The sequence below is a fragment of the Schistocerca nitens genome, chromosome 2, assembly GCF_023898315.1.
Source record: "Schistocerca nitens isolate TAMUIC-IGC-003100 chromosome 2, iqSchNite1.1, whole genome shotgun sequence".
Classification (NCBI taxonomy): Eukaryota; Metazoa; Arthropoda; class Insecta; order Orthoptera; family Acrididae; genus Schistocerca; species Schistocerca nitens.
In genome coordinates this window covers 96,651,135-96,664,957 of record NC_064615.1, presented here as the reverse complement: position 1 = coordinate 96,664,957, position 13,823 = coordinate 96,651,135, and positions in this window count along the sequence as shown.

Sequence of the window (13,823 nt, the reverse complement as noted above, 5' to 3'; positions counted from 1 at the left end):
CAATGATGGTCGTATGCGTGTTTGGCGCCGTGCAGGTGAGCGCCACAATCAGGACTGCATACGACCGAGGCACACAGGGCCAACACCCGGCATCATGGTGTGGGGAGCGATCTCCTACACTGGCCGTACACCACTGGTGATCGTCGAGGGGACACTGAATAGTGCACGGTACATCCAAACCGTCATCGAACCCATCGTTCTACCATTCCTAGACCGGCAAGGGAACTTGCTGTTCCAACAGGACAATGCACGTCCGCATGTATCCCGTGCCACCCAACGTGCTCTGGAAGGTGTAAGTCAACTACCCTGGCCAGCAAGATCTCCGGATCTGTCCCCCATTGAGCATGTTTGGGACTGGATGAAGCGTCGTCTCACGCGGTCTGCACGTCCAGCACGAACGCTGGTCCAACTGAGGCGCCAGGTGGAAATGGCATGGCAAGCCGTTCCACAGGCTAATGGACCCAGGCGAGGCGTAAAGCTTTGTGCCGTGCAGTCCTCAAGGGTACACGAATGGGCGTTCAGCTCCGAAAGCCAATATCGATGATGTTTCGTTGAATGGTTCGCACACTGACACTTGTTGATGGCCCACATGGAAATCTGCAGCTATTTGCGGAAGGCTTGCACTTCTGTCACGTTGAATTATTCTCTGCAGTTGTCATTGGTCCCGTTCTTGCAGGATCTTTTTCCGGGCGTAGCGATGTCGAAGATTACATGTTCTACTGGATTCCTGATATTTATGGTACACTCGTGAATAGGTCGTACGGGAAAATCCCCTCCCCATCGCTACATCGCAGATGCTGTGTCCCATCGCTCGTGCGCCGACTACAACACCAAGTTCAAACTCACTTAAATCTTCCGTTGTAGCATCAGTGACGGCTCTAACAACTGCGCCAGACACTTGTCTTATATAGGCGTTGCCGACCGCAGCGGCATATTCTGCCTCTTTACATAACTTTGTATTTGAACACGCGTGCCTATACCAGTTTCTTTGGAGCTGCTGTGTATATTCTTACGTTGTGTATTGTCTGGTTTAGAGACGACGTGTTCGAAAGCAATGAGACGATTGAGGGTCGCATCTTGTTCTCTGAGCATTGGATTCCGAATAGAAAAATGGTTCAAATGGCTCTGAGCGCTATGGGACTTAACTTCTGAGGTCATCAGTCCCATAGAACTTAGAACCACTTAAACCTAACTAACCTAAGACATCACACACATCCATGCCCGAGGCAGGATTCGAACCTGCGACCGTAGCGGTCGTGCGCTTCCAGACTGTAGCGCCTAGAACCGCTCGGCCACCCCGGCCGGCTTCCGAATAGAACCAACATCTTCAAACGTGAAGTCCCATTCAGTTTTGCTACCGCTATTTAATGTCGAAATTAAAGTTGATTGTTCACGGTAAATCTGCTTATCGAACAATGGTACATTCATTTCCACCCACGGGCTGATAAACTCAACAGTCAGTAAGCGACAGCGATTTCAATTTTCTTACATGAAATCACATTAATACTCAATGCGATAATTATTATTTTCATATGTTTGGATGTAGATTCAATACGTCATGCTATCTCTCCTATGATGCGTCCTTCCGATTGCAAGCTCTTAACTGATGAACTGCATATTACTGAGCTAATTAACTAACTTCATCATTGTCATACTTGCTCGCTGCTGCCCTACAAAGGTACAATACAAGTAGGACAGCTCTGCTACTGACGTTGCATCTCAAAAACCACGACTGACAAGGAGGAGGGCAGGAGTTGAAAAAAATACTTTTAACAATAAATCTAATATAAATTTATTATTATTATTATTTAGAAGGAATAATTACTGAAACAAACTATAGAGTACAGAGCACAAATGAATAATGAAACTGAGACAAATGGGATAGTGAAAAAAAGGGGATGGGAGGGTGAAATCGATTCCTACCGGACCAGGGGAATGGGGAGGGGGTCCAGTGCCGCCTCTTATTGTTCAATTACGGATAACATTTCTGTGGCTCGGTATTATATCTTCTCGTACTAATGACGGAGGAGAAACGTAGAAAGTGCATATTTATTGCACTACGTAAACCATGTTATACTTTCTGACTCGTTCCACAACCACGAGAATCATCTTATTTTTCGTTATATGGAACTAAAACTGAATTTAATTTTATCTAGACAACAGAATTCTCTCAGTATTTGGTGCCCTTGTGTCTTGCATTGAGGAGGAAAAGGGAAAGATGACTTCGTCGGTGACTTGGCAATACGAGGATTAAACGCCTGGTAACAACACTAAACACGGAGAATACTAATGCTCTCTCGTGGCTGCTCTACCTGTCACGGAGAGTTGCAGCTCTTAATCATTTACATACTCCCCGATGGTGTGTATGCATTCATTTGACCGTGTCTTCTGGGTGTCATTTTCCTTGTCTGGCACTGTACACGCACTGATGATCGAAAGCATAATGATCATATATGTATAGCTTTTGGGCCCATCATTGGACCACCTCGCTGCAGCGATTCATCATGGCGTGGATTGGATTAGCTCTTTGTAGGTTTTGGAGGAACGAGGCACATATTTCTTCGTGCAGATCATACAACGCTGTATATTGCTCACAGTTCGTTTGTGAACATAAATGTAACAGTTTCACCGCCATCACCGATTATTTACAGAATTGACCACCCATGTATAAAACAGCAGCTATTTTCTGTTGTATCTCATTGTTTATGATGTGATAGATTCTGAACACTATCCTTTATGGTGATACAATTTTGCATGTACATTCAGTGATATATGTGGATATTGTCTGCAAATTATGTTGTGAGTAGATTGCCATACAGCAAAACTTTCCTAAAAGTTTGTAAAATGTGTAAAATTTGTTGGTAGTCGCCAAATACTCTAATATCGCGAGGGCGTTCTACATTCTAAATTCCTTCACAGTTTAAAAATATATTCTTCCGACTCATAATACACTACTGGCCATTAAAATTGCTACACCACGAAGATGACGTGCTATAGAGGCGAAATTTTACCGACATGAATAAGATGCTGTGATATGCAAATGATTAGCTTTTCAGGGCTTTCACACAAGGTAGGCGCCGGTGGCGACACCTACAACGTGTTGACGTGAGGAAAGTTTCCAAGCGATCATACACAAACAGCAGTTGACCGGCGTTGCCTGGTGAAACGTTGTTGTGATACCTCGTGTAACGAGGAGAAATGCGTACCATCACGATTCCGACTTTGGTAAAGGTCGATTTGTAGCCTATCGCTATTGCGGTTCATCGTATCGCAACATTGCTGCTCGCGTTGGTCGAGATCCAATGACTGTTAGCAGAATATGGAACGGGCGGGTTCAGGAGGATAATACGGAACGACAACATGGGTCCCAACGGCCTCGTATCACTAGCAGTCGAGATGAGAGGCATCTTATCCGCATGGCTGTAACGGGTCGTGCAGCCACGTCTCGATCCCTGAGACAATAGATGAGGACGTTTGTAAGACAACAACCATCTGCACGAACAGTTCAACGACGTTTGCAGCAGCATGGACTATCAGCTCGGAGACCATGGCTGCGGTTACCCTTGACGCTGCATCACAGACAGGAGCGCCTGCGATGATGTACTCAACGACGAACCTGGGTGCAGGAATCGCAAAACGTCAATTTTTCGGATGAATCCAGGTTCTGTTTACAGCATCATAATGGTCGCATCCGTGTTTGGCGACATCGTGGTGAACGCACATTGGAAGCGTGTATTCGTCATCGCCGTAGTGTCATCACCCGGCGTGATGGTATGGGGTGACATTGTTCACACGTCTCGGTCACCTCTTGTTCGCGCTGACAGCACTTTGAACAGTGGACGTTACATTTCAGACGTGTTACGACCAGTGGCTCTACCCTTCATTTGATCCAAGTGAAACCCTACATTTCAGCAGAATAATGCACGACCGCATGTTGCAGGTCCTGTACAGGCCTTTCTGGTTACAGGAAATGTTGGACTGCTGCCCTGGCCAGCACATTCTCCAGATCTCTCACCAACTGAAAACGTCTGGTCAATGGTTGCCGAGCAACTGGCTCGTCACAATACGCCAGTCACTACTCCGATGAACTGTGGTATCGTGTTGAAGCTGCATGGGCAGCTGTACCTGTACACGCCAACCAAGCTCTGTTTGACTCAATGCCCAAGGGTACCAAGGCCGTTATTAGGGTCAGAGGTCGTTGTTCTGGGTCCTGATTTCTCAGGATCTAGGCACCCAAATTAGGTGAAAATGTAATGACATCTCAGTTCTAGTATAATATATTTGTCCAATGAATACCCGTTTACCTTCTGCATTTCTTCTTGGTGTAGCAATTTTAATGGCCTGGAGTGTAGAGAGCCTTACTTTCGTAACTACCTTTTAAAAGTTACAAATATGGATTCACTTAATTCATCAACATTTAATAAAGCTGTAACCAAATCCTTTGCTTCTTTCTTACGAGGAATCCCTTGAGAGTGAGATCACAAGTTCAATCTTCAGCAAGGCTGATGTGAGAGTGTTGCCTCAGAAATTATGATCAGGAAAATATTAGCTGCTTATGACTCGCCATGTGCATCAGGAGGGCGGCAGAAAAAGAGCGTTCTTGAGGTGCAGAGCTCAACCTCTGATGGCATGTACGTACGACACTTTACGAAATGGACGTTGCGAAATTCAAGAAATGTTCAAAACCAGCCATTAACCTGCACCATGAATGTAGATTGAAAAATGGCACGCGGCAGTGATCACAAAGCTTTGTACCATCAACGTCGAATGAATGCAAACTCCTTAGGAGTTGCAGACCGTTCAGAACGTTCAGCTAGTTATCCACTCTTACAGAATGCATATAGAGTCATACAGATGTACCGAGGTGATGAGAACTGATGGAATGTGATGGAAATCAACTGAATGCTAAACACTCTGTAGTGGAGCGTATCGTGAAACTGTCTGTCCTTCAAGAGGTAGCTGCAGATGGTCCTATAATCTGTTTTACAGCCATGAAAAATAATCACCCAGAAGGTGAATTTGTCCAGTGGCTCTAGTTGGCGTGAATTACGTCACACATTTTTCAGGGGGGATAGTTTGCTCTAAAGGAACTGACCCGGAACCAAGCACAAGCAATTTATTTTGACTGGTTATTGACAAAAAGCATTGTGATCTTACGCCCATTTTCCGACTCCTGCTTGCTGTGAGGTAAATGTTTCCTACTTCCCTTGCTATACCATGCACACGAGAAAGAATCATAGGAGGCAGAGCACCTCTAACTTTTTGCAGCAACATAAAACACTTTCCAGCCAATCTACCATCCAGATTACCTGTCAGCCTGATTGTGTACAAATTCGTTACCGGCATTGATATAAGCTGATCTTAATACAGTTCTCTTGGTACCTCTGACTTCCTGGATTCCTTTCATATGCATTTCTTGTCCATGTTCCGATTGGTCGGAGTTGAAAACCAGTCTCTTAGTGAACCATGGGATAATTTTGCTTATCTCATCTATTGACTGTCGGGCCGATTATGCAGTTTGCTGTGCATCATGAAGTTGTCGGTTTGTTTGAAATTTCGTTATCTTACACTTTTCAACCCTGTAGCACTGTTTGAATTTATGCAACCGTCCACTACTTCCCTTGTAATCACTTTAATCTGCGTCGCGCTCAGTTTGATGTGCATAATGTTGTAGGTCAATATCATGCACATCCTGTAAATTGTATTGAGCATCATTGAAAAATGGAAACACCAGTTTCTATTAAAATTGCACCTTGTCTTCCCTTGAATATTTGTAGTTCTTCTTATGCACTACATGATCATAATGCCGCGGACATAGTCGAAAACAGTTCATAATTCCTTTGTAACTATGATGCGGGTGATGTTCCATGTACGAATTATGAATAGTAACCGCCACTTGGAAAACGGCTGTCGTTTACTATGTTTCGCTCCAGACGGGATTTTGATTCCCTGTCCGACAAGGATGATGAACTACATGGATCGACAACTGTCTCGTTATCACTTTCACTTGTTAAGTACGTATCGTCATCATTGTACTCCTAATGGACATTGTCCGCACAGTTGAGCGTATACGATACCACACACTACCCTGACTCATCTTGCAGAAACACAAATATTTCATCTGCCAGTTCCTCCTCACTGTGCAAAGTTCCTTCAGTTCCTTTCTGACGAAATGTCAACATCGGTAACTGCAATGTTAGCTTTGTTTCCATAGCCATTGCTCAGCTTTTTATCAATGCCACTAGGTAGGGTTGCCATCCGTCCCGACACATCGTAACCGTCACTGCTGTGCACCTTCTTGTCGCGAAATCCAAACAAGGCCCAATTTTCTCCCCATTTTGCAAAATACTATTACGATCTTGGCTCAAGTACTGATGTAACGCCATCTGTTAGCACAACATCTAAATGCAGCTTCAGTTAGTTTCACTTATACCAGGAAGTTTATGTTGACGAGGTCGTCTAGCAGATGGCGCTGCGTGTTACATGTCCTGTAATGACGATGCTAGCACCTTCTTGATCTAGCACCATCAATCGAGAAAATACGGACTTCTGCATTGGTACAGAGCTCAAAATGCTTAAGCAGCGCCATGCGAACCTGTTTAAGCAGCGCCACCGGAAAGAGTCGGGCAGTTTCCATTTGAATAGCGATGTGATAAGGCGATTCTTTCTAAACGTAATACGAAAAACGAGTGTAAGTTAATAGTGTCTAAAGTTTTCACTGCGGGCGTATATAGTGTGAAGTGTACAGTGACGTGTTCTTCGAAGACTGATGTGTTATTGTCGACTGTTTAGCGTCTAATAAACTTACCGAAACTTACGAAAATGCCTAAGGACGGAAGGAGAATGTGATTACACAAAAGAGTGGTCTTTTGTTAAGAAAGGACGTACAGATCAGGAAGCTTTGTTTGAGATATGCACCTGTTTCATCTCAGTAACTGACGGTGGTAAGGCACTTGTGATGCATCATTTTTCTACGAAGGATCATGCAAATAGATTCCCGGTAGCATCGACATCAAAGCCTGTTTCTACATTCAAGATAAAAGACCATAACCAGGAAGAGAGGCTCGTTGCTGCTGCAGAACTAACAACAGCTTACAAAGTTTTGAAGTATCACTCTCCAGTTCTCTTGACTGTGCCGCAGTGTATCCTGACTCCAAAGTCGCCGACAAATGGTCTACAGCCAGGGCGAAAGGTACAGCAATCATTAAAAATATTCTCGGACCACAGTCCGTGTACGAATGCACAAAACAACTGTAGGAAGTGTCATTTTATGGCACAGACATCAACGCATAGAACCAGAAAGCTGAAAAGATTATTCCTTTGGTTGTTCAATGCTTTACTGAAACTGACGAAATCTAACAGAAGCTGCTGAACTTTGATTCGCTGAATAACGAAACATCGGAGACAATTGCAAAGTTTTGCCTAGGCGCTTTAAGACAACTGCAAATTCCATTACATAAATTAATCGCCTTATGTGGAGACAATACCAGTACAAAAACGGGAAGGCTTCATCAACGTGGCCAGCGGAATGTGTTTCACCACATCAAAGAAGAACTAGGAAAGAATATAGAAGGAACTAGACGCCCTGCCCATATTTCCCACAACAGTGCATCAAGGGATGCTGGATTCTTAACTGTCGGCGTTGAAATGGTCGTCATTAAATATTTAATTATTTTTCGATATACACTGTAAGAAAAGAGCTTCTGAAAGAGTTCTGCTTATATATTGATGTCAGTCATCAGAATTTTCTATCTCACTCAAAAATAAGGTGGCTCTCGTTACGTCCACAGCTGAGATAATTAAATTTTTTAACGTCGAACGTGTTACTGTTGTTGTGGTCTTCAGTCCAGAGACTGGTTTGCTGCAGCTCTCCATGATACTATATCGTGTGCAAGCTTCATCTCCAACCGCGCTCTACATCCTTCTGAATCTGCTTAGCGTATATCTCTTGATCTCCGTCTACGATTTTTACCTTCCACGCTGCCCTCCAATACTAACTTGATGATCCCTTGATGTTTCAGAACATTTCCTATCCACCGATCCCTTCTTCTAGTCAAGTCGTGCTACAAATTACTCTTCTTCCCAATTCTGTTCAGTACCTCTTCATTAGTTACGTGATGTACCCATCTAATCTTTGGCATTATTCTGTAGCACCACATTTCGAAACCCTCTATTCTCTTCTTGTCTAAACTATTTATCGGCCATGTTTCACTTATATACATGGCTATACTCCATACAAATACTTTAAGAAAAGACTTCCTGACACTTAAATCTATGGAATGGAAATGAAGTTCCGTGCTTCTTGACAGAGCGCAAGGGAACGATGCAGGAGACCCGCACCGCCGTACTGGGCGAGATCCTAACGAATGTGGTTTACCGTTACCTTCCTCCGACCTTAATGGGGATGAATGATGATGAAGACGACACAACAACAGCCAGCCATCTCGAGGCGGGTGAAACTCCCTGACCCTGCCGGGAATCGAACCCGGGACCCCATGCTCGGGAAGGGAGAACGCTAACCCGAGACCACAAGCGGTGGACACTTAAATCTATACTCGATGTTAACAAATTTCTCTTCTTCAGAAACGCTTTCCTTACCATTGCCAGTCTACATTTTATATCCTCTCTACTTCGACCAACATCAGTTATTTTGCTTTCCAAATAGCAAAACTCATTTGTTACTTTGAGTATCTCATTTTCTAAACTAATTCCCTCAGCATCGCCTGTTTTGTTTGGACTACATTCCATTACCCTCGTTTTGCTTTCGTTGATGTTCATCTTACATTCTCCTGTCCATTCCGTTCAACTGCTCTTCCAGGTCCTTTGCTGACTCTGACAGAATCAACGACTACAATGTCATCGGCAAACTTCAGAGTTTTTGTTTCTTCTCCATGGATTTTAATTGCTACTCCAAATTTTTCTTTTGTTTCCTTTACTGCCTCCTCAGTATATAGATTGAGTTTGCTACTACCCTGTATCACTCCCTTCCCAACCACTGCTTCCCTTCCATGCCCCTCTACACTTATAACTGCAATCTGTTTTCTGTACAAATTGTAAATAGCCTTTCGCTCCCTGTATTTGAGGCATACCACCTTCAGAATTAGAAAGAGAGAATTCCAGTCAACATCGTCAAAAGCTTTCTCTAAGTCTACAAATGCTAGAAACGGAGGTTTGCTTTTCCTTAATCTATCTTGTTAGATAATTCGTAGGGTCAATTATGCCTCACGTATTCCAAAATTTCTATGGGATAAAAACTGATGTTACCCGAGTTCGGCATCTACAAGTTGCACGGGGGCTTATTTAAATAGAATAATGAATAAATGCCATAATTCTAGTAGCTGTGTGACCGGTTACGAAGTGTCGTAGCCGGTTAGCCCTGACTAGTATTAGCACGCAATCTGAGTGCATAAATTAAAAATAAAGAATGACAAGGAATTTCCAGTAACACAATTGATTAATTAAGTCCCCTGCAACTATAAAAGCTACCAAACGACGAAGCACAAGCGTAACTGTTCTGTGTGTGGTAGTGTGACTCAACGTACATGTATCTGGCTCGGTTCTTTCTCAATACGACGAAATATTTTAAACACCATTGACAGTGAACTAATTGAAAAACTGCACTCGACATCCTCTGAACTACTACTGGACCAGTGGAGGCGGCGGAATAATAATCTTTGGCGCAATCTCTGGCGCTGTGACTCAGAGTAGCCACCTTTCACAGTTTTTCCGTTCGTCTGTAAGGAAATCGTGTCAGTATTTTGCAGCCGTGACTTATTAAACTGATATTGTTCCTTAACCTATCTTGTAAGATAAGTCGTAGGGCCAATATTGCCTAACGTGTTCCAAAATTTCTATGGAGTCCAAACTGATCTTACCCGAGATCGGCCGCTACCAGTTTTTCCATTCGTCTATAAGGAAATCGTGTCAGTATTTAGCAGCTGTGGCTTATTAAACTGATAGTTCGGTAACTTTCACACACCTGCTCTCTTTTGGATTGGAATTATTATATTAAGCTGGAAGTCTGAGGGTATTTCGCCTGTCCCATACAGCTTGCTCACCAGATGGTAGAGACATGTCAAGGCTGGCTCTCCCAAGGCTATCAGCAATTCTAATGAAATATTGTCTACTCCCGGGGCCTTGGTTCAACTTACGTCTTTCAGTGCTCCGTCAAATTCTTCACGTCGTATCATATCTCCTATTTCATCTTCATCTACGGCCTCTTCCATTTCCATAATATTGCCCTCGAGTACATCTTCCTTGTACATCCTCTCTATATACTCCTTCCACCTTTCTGCTTTCCCTTCTCTGCATAGAACTGGTTTTCTGTATCAGCTCTTGATATCCATACAAGCAGTTCTCTTTTCTCCAAAGGTCTCTTTAATTTTCGTGTAGTCAGCATCTATCTTACCCCTAGTGATACATGCCACTACATCTTTAAGTTTGTCCTCTAGACTTCCCTGCTTAGCCATCTTGCACTTCCTGTCGATCTCATTTTAGAGACATTTGTATTCCTTTTCGCCTGCTTCATTTACTGTATTTTTATATTTTCTCCTTTCATTAATTAAATTCAGTATTTCTTTTCTCACCCAAGAATTTCTACTAGCCCTTGTATTTTTAGCTGCTTGATCCTCTGCTGACTTCACTATTTCATCTCTCAAAGCTATCCATTCTTCTTCTACTGTATCTCTTTCCCCCGTTCTTGTCAATCGTTCCCTAATGCTCTTTCTGAAAATCTCTACAAACTTTGGTTCTTTCAGTTTATCTAGACCCCATCTTCTTAAATTCCCACCTTTTTGCAGTTTCTTCAGTTTTAATTTACTGTTCATAACCAATAGATTGTGGTCAGAGTTCAATGTTTTGGATTTTAAAACCTGGCTCCTACGTCTCTGTCTTCCCATTATATAATACATCTGAAACCTTCCAGTGTTTCCAGGCCTCTTCCACGTATACAACCTTCCTTTATGATTCTAAAACCAAGGGTTAGCTATGCTTAAGTTATTATCTGTGGAATATTCTACCATTAACTCCTTACCCCCATTCCACATTCACCTACTACTTTTCCAACTCTTTCTTTTCCTACTATCGACTTCCAGTCCCCTACGGTAATTAACTTTAGGTCTCCCTTCACTATCTGAATAATTTCTTTTATCTCATCTGCATTTCATTATACGAACTTTGGCACCAGTCTTCTTGCTTCTTCCACTGTTTTGTGTGTCCCTGGCCATCTGCGAGTGGTATGTCAGGACGTCCAGTTATCTCATCTATTAATTCTGAGTTCTTAATTCACAGAGAAAATACTTGCTCATTACAATTATATGGTTGCGGTGCGGTTCATGGTTAAAGAGAGTGTTTGACAAGCTTTGCCGATCTTCTTTACCACGTATGAGAGAGCCAGCAATTGAACTAAACAACTTGCAACAAAGGCAACACGCAGCATCTTTTCTTCGAGAACATCATAAGCCAGGTCGCTTAACTTTTTAGTCATTTGAAAAATGATGGAAACAATGACAAGCAGTAAAACACCTTCTTGACTCGCTAGCCATAAGAAATTTTTTTCACTAATGTCTTGCGGACCTACCTAAATAGCTCTTATACTAAAATTATCATTTGTAATATTCCGCCTGGTTCCCGAATAGGTGAAATTCGTCGACAACTTGAAAGCCTTTACCTTCCGTAGACGACTTCCTTTCTTCTTGATTAGGTTCATGTGCACCGGTTTCTTCCGCAGTACCACTGTCACAAGCTATTTCCACTAGTGGAACCGTTTCATTAGTCGCTAGTAATTGCTAACACGAAACAGACAATTCTTCGGCATTATCAACTGATGAAGCTTTAGTAACACCACATTCTTTCACATTACACTGGCATTCATAGAAACACTGTCAGTTTGGTTAAATATTTATTTACTGAACCTTTTCACCACAACTGCTATTTTAGTAGGTGACACCAACGTTTTTTTTTTGGCACCCGACAAGTACGTAATATCGATTCTACACTCTATCATAAAACAAATTATAGTCTCCGATATCACCAGAGAAGACACTCCGACTGCGCTTGTACTTGACGCATGACAGTGTTGATGATCAAAGATACCGAAAACAGGCCCCTTTACTTGATCGCTCACGGCCTGCGGTTTAGCGGTGGCAATTCCAAACCGCGTACCCGTCGCAAAGGACGAGGACCGTGAAAGCTGACTGCCTCTCGATTTGAGACTGCACACCGCACTTTGTCAACATTGTAGGCAAAGAAGGCATGCCGCGCCAGTCGGTGACATCAAAATTTCTGGTATTCTCACACGAGCCAGCTGCCGACTGGAAGAGAAATGGAAACGTTTGTTGTCGTCCGTTCATGTGGAGAACGGTCAAGGTATTCGTATAAGCTGCCCAGTTTGCTGAAAAGTAGAATCGACAATGCAGGTGCTCTCGCCAGCGGGACTATTGTGAATGCAGCCTATGAACATTCAAAGTTGTAATAATTTTCTTTCTTTTAACTGGGAAACAGGCTATTCGTTAATGTGAAACAAATTTTGACAAGGATCGGGGCCCCCGGTGACTGCGGTTCTTGCGGTAGTCTTAAACCGAACTTGGTACTAATCGTGTTCGCAGTCACAACAGTGAGCTCCTCTCGGAACTGTCATGCAAAGGAATCAAATAATGATCATAGCGACATTTTCTGTCTTCAAATTATCAACCTGCTGCAGAATGCCGTTTGTGCTATAGTCTTACTGCTCATGTACAGTCGTGGACAAAACGAGCGAGACCCCTCCCCTTTTCGTTATGCTGATCCGCACAGCTTTAAAGTCTGCTACACAGCATAACAGGCAAGGCGACGAGGTGCTACCAACATACTATGCACAGGCGTGAAATTGACAAACCATCCGAACTTTGTTAGACTGTTTTCAATCATGTGTATGACTATATTAATGCTGATTAGTGTGTTAAACACAACAAGTAAATATAAGATGTAAATGAAAGAAGAAACGCTAATTAGTATGAACTGTACTAATAAAAATGAATTTCAGCTTATTGAGGTAACATAACTGTTTTAGTAAGACAAAGTACCACCATATCGTTACGACCAGTCATACTGGATTACCGTTGCTGACCTCCCATGAAAGTGTGCAAATTTAGCAATGCGTGAAGATTCATAACGAAATTAAGTTAAAAAAGCATTCAGTGCCACACATAAGTCAAATCAATTATTGACAGAAGCGGAAAAAGTAATCAGTAACACGTATGAGATTCTACAAGGTCTTCATATTTACATCCACAGGGCGCCAGTACAGAATAAAGGTAGCAATAAAACGTATTGGGGCGCGAGAATTTCTTAAAATTGCTTTACTGATAGTCTATCTGCCTCCATCGAGATTAGAACCGAAAACCAGACCTCCCTTGCAGTAGCAAACACCTTTCACTACGCTAGCAGACAACCCAAGCAAACAGCCCTCTATTATTACCCCAGACTTGAATAAGCCGGCAATTTCGCAATGAAAATGGCAAAATTATCTGCAGTTTCTGTTGCATAGAGCTTTCTGGACTCAAAAACAAGAATTTTCTACCTTTATGTCACCGTTTACGTGTCAATCATTCGGGATGTTTTCGAAATAACTAAATACTGTTATTAAGCGAGTAAATTTAGTAGGATAATTCTGCACCACCCCAGGCAATAAACAGCTACATAGCTGCCAAACGTATTCTACAATGTTTCGAATTCTCCATTAGACTCGCCACAGCCCGAAACCGTTCATTAGCCGAAGTGTTTCTTAAGCTCCCTAGCAATGGGAATGCTCGCACTTCTAAAACGCGGTGGCATTAATACTGGGA